We start from the raw sequence: 11,667 nt of genomic DNA on the forward strand, positions 1-11,667 counted from the left end.
CATTGTAATCCAAATAATTTCCAACTCTTGTAGATTTATTTGATGATAATACATTATTTTCTTGACTCTTTTTGTGTGTCTACATGACCAGTTAGGAAATAAAATCTCCACATTAAATGTAACTTTCTAGTCCAATCTAGGGCAGTTATTCAGAAAGTCTCCCAAAATAAATTTGAAGATGTTTAAGTAGAAGAGGCTTTTCCTAAACATGTCATCAAATATGGGCATTATAATGGCAAATAATGTCTTCAATTATATAATGACCAAAAATGGTTGTGTTAATATACTGATTATATGGCAAATGGGTTTAATAAAATGGTAAAAATGGAACTTGTAAAACAATATGACTTAAAGTTTGACCCTGAACAACCAACCTGATGGTATTATCTCCTTCTAGAAGAAACAATATTAAGTAAGGGTTAAAGGCACAGGCTACTGAATCACACTGACTAGTTTAAATGGTACCACTTGTTATTTGTGCAATCGTGGGCAAGTTATCTGAATTCTCTGTGATTTTGTAACTTCTTCTATAAAAAAGGAAAAACAACAGTACCTGTCTTACAAAGTTTGTATATGATTACATGATTTAACATATTTAAAGAACCTAGAATAAAAACTGAACAATAGTAAGAATCTGATTAGTGTTAACTACTGATATTACCAATTTAGTGTGAATATCTTGTTTCCTAAGCTAGATAATAAACTATTCCAGGGCAAGGACCAATTGTTACATTTATTTTTACTTCAAATATTAGAATGTAGTAGGTATCCAGTGAAAACTTGTTAAATAATATAAAAATGCACTAGGTTATATCTTATAACAACATCGTAGCATTAACTAAAATTTGGATCTGATAAAGATTCCATGCAAACCTTTCAGAATAAAATAATTATACCAAAGCAGATATCTGTAGGTAAATTACAGATTCTCATTTTATCAAAAGCCCAGACATATATTTTACATGCATTATTTTCACAAAAGACTGTGTTGTCAGCTTTTGAAGGGAAAGATTCAAAATCTCCATCTCCTAAATGGTGTTTCATGAACATATTTATAAGGGTTATTATTAATAAGATATATTTTAAATTTTATACGTTAATTTATAAGGTAAAATATTTAAGTATATACTGGGTCATCTGAAAATCATCCTAAACCTGTGAACTACTTCATAAATTCAGCACCCAGTTTCTGTTCATGATAATCATATTAAAAGAAAGAGGTTGTCAGAGGCTAATAAGAAAATAACCATTTATATATAACGAATGAATTTTTTCCAAGTGAAGATTAAGTTACATTATCAATGTTAAACGAACAAGGTATTCAAAGTATTTCAAAAAGAAAAAAGTTAGAGAGTTATCACACAGTCATGTGAAATTATAAGTAGTCTTTCCTTTAAAGGAATGAGTATCACATACTAAATCTATTTGATAACACAACAGTATAATTACAGCCAACAATTTATTGTACACTTTAAAATAAAGAATATAATTGGAATGTTTGTAACACAAAGAAGTAATAAATGCTTGAGGTGATGGATACCCCATTTACCCTGATGTGGTTATTAAAAATTGAATGACTGTATCAAAATATCTCATGTACCCCATAAATATATACACTTACTCTATACCCATAAAGATTTTTAAAAATTAAAAAGGCTGGGCATGGTGGCTCACACCTGTAATCCCAGCACTTTGGGAGGCCGAGGGGGGTGGATCACCTGAGATCAGGAGTTCAAGACCAGCCTGGCCAACATGGCAAAACCCCATCTCTACCAAAATTACAAAAATTAGCTGGGCGTGGTGGTGGGCACCAGTAATCTCAGCTACCCGGGAGGCTGAGGCAGGAGAATCACTTGAACTCAGGAGGAGGTTGCAGTGAGCCAAGATCATACCACTGCACTCCAGCCTGGGCAACAGAACGAGACTCCATCTCAAAATAAAATAAATAAATAAATAAATCTATCATTTTCATCTTGAAGAAAGTAATGCATTTTTAACAAGATATTCATTACATCAAATTAACATTGTTAATTTTATTTGTTTTGTGTTTTGGTTATATAAAAATATATGAACTGTAAACAAAAGAAATTTATACCTATTTCTACGTTTTAACATATTTAAGTAACACGGCAGTAAACATAATTTAAATAACTATTATGGATATAAAAGAGGGCTTTCCCTTTGGTTCCATTCATTACTTAGGTGAGAAATAGTGACTAAGATGATGGCAATGCCTTTAGCATATTAAACATTGTAGTGCTAGAGGAATCTAGCACTACAATATAAATATTGGATATTTAGAAAACACTGAATATTCAATCATCTCAATAATGAGATTTTACATGAATTGTGACTTGTTTCTTTATAAGAGTGGTTGGCATACTGCAGCCTAAATGAAATACAAACTATGATATGTTTTTGTAAATAAAATATAAATGGAATTACAGCTACACTCTTCACGAATTGTCTGTGACAGCTTTTTCATAACAGCAGAATTGAATAGTTGTGACAGTGACCACAAAGCCAAAAATATTTACTATCTGAACCGCTGTTTTGAGTATGTAGTCAGTCAGACATGGGCAGGGCATGAGAGGGTCCCTCACCCCACTAGGAATGTCTGGCAACTATCAGGTGATGATCAGGTGCTTGTTAGCTGTCTCTCTAAATAATTGGTTGCAGTCAGCACCAGGGAATGGAAGCCTCCCAATAGATAGAAAAAAACCTGAAACTGGTGATCAGCAGCCTCCTGATAAGATCTTAGGAGCTGGGCAAGTGGGTTCAAGCATGTGCACTAAAAGGCAAAGTGGCATAGCTTAACTGGTTTATGACCTTCTTCCAGGAACACTTGACTGGTAAGGGGAAAAGGCCTCAAGTGAGCATGTGTACAACTTCAGTAAACACACTGCACATATGGCCCCTCACAAGTGCTGGCAGGCCACTATGCATGTGGACAGCCCACTAAAAGGGAAGTATTGGGGGAGAAGACCTGCAACCCTCTGGAAGTCTGCCAATGTATAAAATCCCAAGGTAAAGGTCAAACACACTTGAATCTCTCAAGTGACCTACTTAGCCCTCTTCCAAGTGTACTTTATTTCCTTTCATTTCTCCTCTAAAACCTTTTAGTAAACTTTCACTCCTGCTTTAAAACTTGCCTTGGTCTCTCACTCTGCATTATGCCTTGGTTGAATTCTTTCTTCTGAGGAGGCAAGAACTGAGGTTGCTGCAGACCCATATAGATTTGCCACTGTTGACATACTTTGGTGCCATGTAACTCAGATATGTTCCCTAGTGGCAAGACACCTCTATGCCTTGCCTGCTTCCGCTGGAGGCATTCAACCCCCAAATGCAGTTTCCTTCTCCCATTTCACTGTCCTTCTTACTAACCAACCCCAAAAAAGATTCTTCTCAGCCAAAGAGGCTCTGTTCTCCCTGGCTGATCTCTCAGGTCACCCTGATGGATGGCTCATGGGGCAGGGAAGGACTTTGGAGTCCACACCAAGTAGACCTGAGACATTAGTTGAGGAGGCTTACAAGAGTGGTAAGGCTAATGCCTAATACCTTGTCTGAGGTTTCCTCTGCTTTTTCAACTAAAGTCAGCTCTTTCCCAAAACCCGCACTTATTTAGTGACAACCTTCATAGAACTAGGAGACTTGGAAGACGTTTTGAAAACATTGTTACAAAAGCACTACTAAATGATTCAGAGGATGAGTAACCAGTAGGAAGAAAGGATCCTAAGGACGTGACATTGTTTTGTTGCTGTTGTTGTTGTTTGTTTTTCGAGACAGAGCCTCACTCTGTCACCCAGGGTAGAGTGCAGTAGCATGATCTCAGCTCACCACAACCTCTGCCTCCCAGATTCAAGTGATTCTCCTGCCTCAGCCTCCCAAGTAGCTGGGACTGCAAGTGCATGCCACCACACCTGGCTAATTTTTATATTTTTAGTAGAGACAGGGTTTCACTTTCACCATACTGGCCAGGCTGGTCTCAATCTCCTGACCTCAAATGATCTGCCTGCTTCGGCCTCTCAAAGTGCTGGGATTACAGGCATGAGCCACCATGCCTGGCCATGATGCTGGTTTTCAACAATATGCTGAGAGAACTCCTGAAGTGGAGATCAAGTGTCAACTTAATGAATACAATGTTTTCATTGAATTTATTTTTTGAAATTTATGGGGTGATAGTGTGGCTTTCTGAAATGGGCAAATATTCAAAAGATCTTTTGTATTTTCAGCTACCAGGTATTGGGGAGAGGGAACAGGGGAACAACCTATGGAAGGACATGTGTGCTAGGCTACACATCACTGTCAAGTTTCCGGGAAGGGATGGGAAAGGATAAATGGGTTTGCTTGGCACTGTCCTGTGCTGCTTGAGAGGACCTGGGAGATTGAGGGAAATGTGAGTGACGGGGTGCCCAGGTCACGGCCCCTCATTTCTATGCTGGGTTCCCACAGCCTGTCATGTTTCCCTTGGCAATATAAATGAAGATGGAGGGGCTAATTCATTATTTCCTGCTACTGATAAGAAATGTCTTGTGAAAGAAAATAAAAAGGAATTCTGTGTGTGAACGTATTAGCTAAAATTAAAGGGATATTACTCAGTTTATAAATTGATGAACATTGGAATAAAAGCATAACAGAATTTTATTAAAGCACTAATCTGCTCTTTAACCAAAAATAAATTGTCAAAAAAAATTACAAAAGGTTTATGAGAACCTTACCTTATGGTCAAACTGACTAAGATTGGATAGATTTGTCTATAAGATTTTAATAAGAATTGGGTTTACCATCAATAGTACACTAATTCAAAGGTAAAATCTGGCTTCCTTTGGACTATATTTGTATAAATACATTGTTGGTATGTGTTCCAAAACTGTGCAAAACTCCTGCAATTCTGATATTACTTAGTATACATTATCAGTAATAATTATAATTTTTATGTAAAATTATTGTGTGCCACAAAGGTAACCAAATTTCCTTATCTATCGTGTTTTTTTTTTACTGTGGCTACCCTAAGACTTTTTGTCATCTATTGTCTTGTTTTCATCCTCTTTAAAAGGTGGTTTTATAATCAGCTATAGTACTCTAACAGGTGCTTTTGAATGCAGGTTTCAGATAACTTTGGAGACTGTGACATTAAAATGGAGAGAAAATTCCAAGACTCTCTTGGAAAACTAATGTGTTCATAAATATCAAGCAAAACAGGAATTAAGTGCATAGACTAACCTAATCAGAGGCCAAAGCAATCTTTTTTGACTTTTTGCTTAAAATTTTGCTGATCCTTTGTTTATCAGAGTCAACAAAGCTTTTATTTTGAGATATGTACAACTTTTAAAAACTGTAAGGTACATTCCTTTAGGCAAAATTTGGAGCATATTTCTCTCTACCAGATTTCTGCAAAGTTTGGAAACTATTTATGAGTATTCTTAACTCATGGCAATATAGTTATTGGCATATGTGCAATAAGAATCTGTTTTATTTTATAACAGGACATAAATGCAGAAACTGCTTATTTTACCAAGGCTCTAACTGGGATGGCATGCTTTCTTTTAAGGTAGGGGTGGCCAATCCCTGGTCCATGGACCAGTACCAGTTCATGGCCTGTTAGGAACTGGGCTGCACAGCAGAATGTGAGTGGTGGGCAAGTGAGCAAAACATCTGTATTTACAGCCACCCCATCAGTCATATTCTCATCTGAGCTCTGCCTCCCTCCTGTCAGATCAGTGGCAGCATTAGATTCTCACAGGAGTGCAAACCGTATTGTGAGCTCTGCATGCAAGGGATCTAGGTTGCGCACCCTTTATGAGAATCTAATGCCTCATAATCTCTCACTGTCTCCCACAACCCCTAGATGGGGGAGTTGTGGAAAAACAAGCTCAAGTATCCCACTGATTCTACATTATGGTGAGCTATATAATTATTTCATTATATATTATAATCTAATAATAATGCAGACAAAGTATACAATACATGTAATGCACTTGAATTATCCCAAAACCATCCCCCTCAACCTGGTCCGTGGAAAAATTGTCTTCCATGAAACTGGTCCTTTGTACCAAAAAGGTTGAGAACTGCTGCATTAAGGAATCAAAATTGACCTATAGAGCCAATAAAATCCCCTCTAGAAAACTGGCCTCATTCCTTGTCTACACAGTCCCTGTGCAGGGTTCCTGACTTGTAGTAACTAAAAAAGCCACTTTCTGACAGGCTCAGGAGTCCCAAATTATCTTGGGAACTCAAAAGGAGAGGAATTTGCTTAACTCCCACAGGTATTCAATAGTACACACCTATGGGTGGGCTTAAGGCTATAAAAAGTCTTAGATGTCTTATGGAACAAAGTTTCATCAAAGCCAATTTTCAAAGGAGTCTATGTAGCAAATAATTATTCTTGTTGCGCTTTATGCAAATAATGAGGCCAAGTATAATAAGACTAAAGCTTCTTTTGCAAATAAGTCAGTCCTATTGTGATTGTTTTTAATAAAAATGAGGACTAGAGAGTAAATAATTATGTTTCAAGAAGTATGGTACACCTGTTATTAAATTCTAGTCTCATCAGTTGTTTTTAAATTTTTGTCTGCAATTTATACCAACCCTGCTTATTCCTCTTATATAGGTGATCTCAGGCTATAGCTCAAAAATAAACAAGAGGATTGGGCCACTAAGCTCCAGATGATTCTCAGTGAGGGATATCATCCTCTCAATATTCAAGAGTTAACCCTCTATAGAAGGCCACTAGACTTCCTATCAGAGAGACAAAATACACACACAAAACAACCATCACTCCAACTCTGTCAGCAGGAAGTTATAGAAGAATAACTCTCACTCATTTTCCCCACAGAATTGGGATCTCGGACTCTTGAGGGGTAAATGTTAGAGAGGTAGTTAGTCAGACATGAGCAGGGCAAGAAAGGGTCCTCCACCCCACCAGGAATGTCAGGCAATCATCAGGTGATAGGCGGTAGTTAAACTATCTCTCTAAAATAATAACTGGTTGCAGTTAGCCAGGGAAAGATATTCTCCTGATAGATTAAAAAAAAAAAAAAAAAAACAACCTGAAACTGGTGATCAGCAGCTTCCTGATAAGATCTCAGGATTTGTGCAAGTGAGCTCAAGTATATGCACCAAGAAGCAAAATGGCAGAGTTTAACTGGTTTATGACCTTCCTCTAGGGACACTGGTAAGGGGAAAAAGCCTCAAGTGAGTATGCATGCATTCAGTAAACACACTGCACATGTGGCCCCTCCCAAGGGCTGGCAGGCCACGATGTGTGTGGACAGCCCACTAAAAGGGAAGTATTGGGGGAGAAGACTTGCAACCCTCTGAAAGCTTGCCAATGTATAAAACCCCAAGTCAAATCAGTCACTTACATATTTCAAGTCATCCCCTTGACCCTCTTCCAAGTATACTTTACTTCCTTTCATTTCTGCTCTAAAACTTATTAATATACTTTCACTCCTATTAAGAACACTGGCAAGGATGCAGAGACACTGAATCCTTTATACATTGCTATAGAAATGCAAAACAGAATAGCCATTATAGATTTGTTTGGCAGTATTTTTTTTCCTCTCCCCCCCCCCCCCCCCCCACTTAAAGACAGGATCTCACTCTGTTTCCCAGGCTGAAGTGCAGTGATTCCATCATAGTTCACTGCAGCTTCAGCCTCCTGGGCTCAAGCAATTGTCCTGAGTAGCTTGGACTACAGATGCACGCCACCATGCCCAGCTAACTTTTTTATTTTTATTTTTGTAGTGACAGGTCCTCGATATATTGTGCCCAGGCTGGTTTCAGACTCCTGTACTCATGTAATCCTCCTGCCTCAGCCTCTCAAAGTGCTGGGATTACAGGCATGAGGCACCATGCCCAGCCTCAGTTTGGCAATTTCTTATAAAACAAAATATACAATTACCATATGGCCTAGCAATTGCAATCTTGGACATTTATCCCAAAGAAATAATACTTATGTTCATGCAAAATCTACAGACAAATGTTCATATCAGCTTTATTTGTAATGGCTAAAAACTCAGATGTCCTTCAGTGAGTGAAAGGCTAAACACACCGTGGCACATTCATACCATGGAATACTACTCAGCAATAAAAAGGGATGACGTATTAATATATGCAACAAATTGGATATGCTTCCAGGGAATTATACTCAGTTGTTATTAAAGCTCACCCTGAAAGGTGTTATACTATATGATTCTACACATATAACATTCCAAATGATAAAATTATAAAGATGGAGAACTGATTAGTGTTGTTAGAGGTTAAAGAAGTAGGGGTGCAGTGAAGAAAGATGGGTCTGGTTCTAAAATTGCAGTAAGAATCCTTGTAGTGATGAAACTAATTTACCTTGACTGTGAAGGTAGTTACATGAACCTACACATGTAGTGAATAAAACTAAATACACATATGCAAATTGATACATCTAAAACTGGGCAATCTGAATATGATGAGTGGATTGCATCAGTGTCAATTTCTTTATTTTTTTTCTATACTTTGTAAGATAGTATCACATTGGGAGAAACCAGGTAAAGAGTATATGTTACTGTGATTATCATCATTATTATTATAGCTATTATTTTCCCAGCTGTATGTCAATCTTCAAATATCTCAAAATCAAAAGTTTAATCAATTTTTTAAAACTATCCTCCACAAAATAAAATTTGCTCTCAAATATTGCTCCCCCTTTTCTTTGAGCAAATTTTACTGATAAATTTCAATGAATAATTTATTCAACATCTATGTATTAGGTATTCATAGTATTAGATAACAACATTGTATAATTAATAATTTATTCAACATACATGTATTAGGTATTCACAATATTAAATAATGACATTGTACTAGGCACTTAGGAATGAAAAGAAAGACTAAACTATGACTACAATAGAACACTTACTTAGAAGATAATATTAACCAATTCCACCTGAAAGTGCCCTCAAATTAANTTTATAAATATATGAGCCCTCTATTTCTGATATTTCTGCATGATTGCCAGTGAGACTTTTCTGCAGGAAGACTCATTTCTTGCTTTCTTTGACAGATGAACGGAGGTTTGTGAAGAGACTTTTACCATTTTTTAGGAAAAAATGTTTGCCCAAATCATTCACTGGACTCTGCCTGTATATAGCCATACATTGTAACATAAGCACATTACCACTAGTACAGTAGAATGTAACACATTCATACACATAAATTACAGTACCTGTAAGCCATTTATAGAATCTACAGAGATTAAAAAATTACTAGATATTTGGAAACTATTGCAAAATGTTTACAATCTATACAAACAACTAAGAAATACATTAAGTAAAAAATTAATCATAATCTTAATTTGAGGAACATGTAGCAAGACAGATGACAAAAATGTTAATTTGTAAATAGGTTAAGTAAACGGAGCTGGTAAACCTATGGATTATGTTTAGAATAATTTTAAAAAAGAAATGGTGCTGTTTCTAAAACTCAGAAAATGAGATAATTTCATGTAAAAAAAAAAAAATCTAAGTTTGCCGATAAATTAAATTCCCCAAATTGCGTTTGTTTGGATTTGTAACCTAATAGTAGCTCCTACTCTGAAATTGTGTACTTACCTCAGAAATATATCTGTGTTCTCACCAAAGCTTGCTGTCGAATATGATGGATTCCACTCAGGGATGAGAGTCTCACAGTGCAATGTTGTTAGCTTTTGGAAATCTCCAAGGCCAGTTGCAAAGCCACTTTGTGGGTTCTGGGGAAGAATGAGCTTGGTTCCTGAAGTGTCCTTCTATAAATTTTTGAAGACGACACTCTTTCTTCCAATTGATTGCATTTCAGGGGGCATGGGGGGTGTTCACATAGATGATTAAGCATTTTCAAAACAGAAGTTTTTTGTTTGTTTGTTTGTTTGTTTTTGTTTTTGTTTTGTTTGGATGGAATCTTGTTCTAGTGCCCAGGCTGGGGTGCAGTGAAGTGATCTCAGCTCACTGCAACCTCTGCCTCCCAAATTCAAGCAATTCTCCTGCCTCAGCTTCCCAAGTAGCTGGGATTTTACAGGTGTCCACTGCCATGCCTGGCTAATTTTTTTTGCAATTTTAGAAGAGTGTTTAGTTAACCGCTGGGATTACAGGCATGAGCCACCGTGCCCAGGTGATTCACTTTTATTGTAATTAAGAATTTAATATAAAAACACTGTTGGCCTCCACTCCAGAAGGGACATTTTTCCTGCTCCTCATGCTCCAGATGAAGCCTTCCAAGGGCCTCTCAGCAACCACAGGATGTAGGATTCCCTCCTATATTACCTGGCACTGCTCATCCCAACTCAAGGGGTAAAGGAGAGAAAGTCTAGAAAGCTCCATCTCAGGGACCTCCCAGGTCCAAGGTAGTGTAGGACATGTTGCTCTAAGGTAAATTGAAGTGTATTTCTACTTGACAAAGTAATGATGGCAGGGCTTCATCTGAATGCATTTATGCCACTGCTCATGGAGAGGAGTGACATGCTATGTTGGACACATGAGAACATTCTCTGCCTAGTTCCCAGTGGCTCCAGATCTTCATGCAGTCATGGAAAACCATGCTGCAGATTCTGGAGAAGCAGCTCAGATCTTGTGCAGACAAGAGTTCTTCGAGAACCACCTTGGCTATGCAAAGACTATCAGGCCCAGCAACAGTCTGAGCTGGGTGAGTGATAGAGCAAAGCTCCCAGGAGCAGCAGAAGCTGTAAGGGAGAGAAAAGGGAAGAAAGAAATCCTAGATTTCAGGATATCCCCTTTATATCTGTGAGAATCTCAGCACCCTCAAGGCCACCGTTCCTTTGTCTGACCCTTCTGGGATCCAGGAGGTTTCCTGGGTTAAGCCATCCAGGGATAGGACAGGAGATGCCATTTGGCTCTAGGAGCAGAGGAGAGAAACTCAGCAGGAAGAGTGTCTCTATGGGAGGAAAATTCAGTTGAGCAGGTTTGTAGGGTCACAGAGCTGGATATGGGTAGAGTTCAGTGTACATGTTTAGAAGCCACAGATCCCCAAGATCTTCTGATTCTAACAGAAGTACACAGAGCCAATCAAATGAAGGAGGGGCGGGTCAAGGGAATTCAGGGACAAGGGGAATGAAGGATGATTAGCTGCGGGAGGATGCTGTCGAGGTCAATAGGCAGAACTTCTCCCCTCCTCTTATTTTGAGAAACAAGTAATGAAGCTTAAAAGTGTTGCTTGTGCTCTATGCCAAAGGCAGCAGAGCACTTGTCTCTGGTCTCCATATATACTTGTCATATTTTCTTTCAGTATTCTGAGTAAGATTTTGATTCATTTCACACGGAATAACACTCACCTACTATGCTAAAATTACCGTACATATTATGAGACTTTACTGATCATAAATAAGTTGTTCTCAACCTTGAGGTCTGGCTCAATTTTCTCTATTCCTTCTCCTTTATATCAGAATTTTCGTAATAGACAATGGGGGCAAATATGGTATGGAGAAATAATCAATTTAGATTTAGAAATTTTTAATTTAGTTATCTCTCCCTAAAAAGCTAGGAAAAAGCTGAAATACATGAAACAGCCACATGCTTTAGTTTCTAGCCTCTTTTAGGTATCTGCCCAAATATATTCTATACTATGTCTTTTTTGACCATGATCTTAAAAATTCAGTTTTGGGCCAGGCGCTGTGGCTCATGCCTGTAATCCCAGCACTTT

This window comes from Theropithecus gelada, chromosome 14 (genome assembly GCF_003255815.1).
Source record: "Theropithecus gelada isolate Dixy chromosome 14, Tgel_1.0, whole genome shotgun sequence".
Lineage (NCBI taxonomy): Eukaryota > Metazoa > Chordata > Mammalia > Primates > Cercopithecidae > Theropithecus > Theropithecus gelada.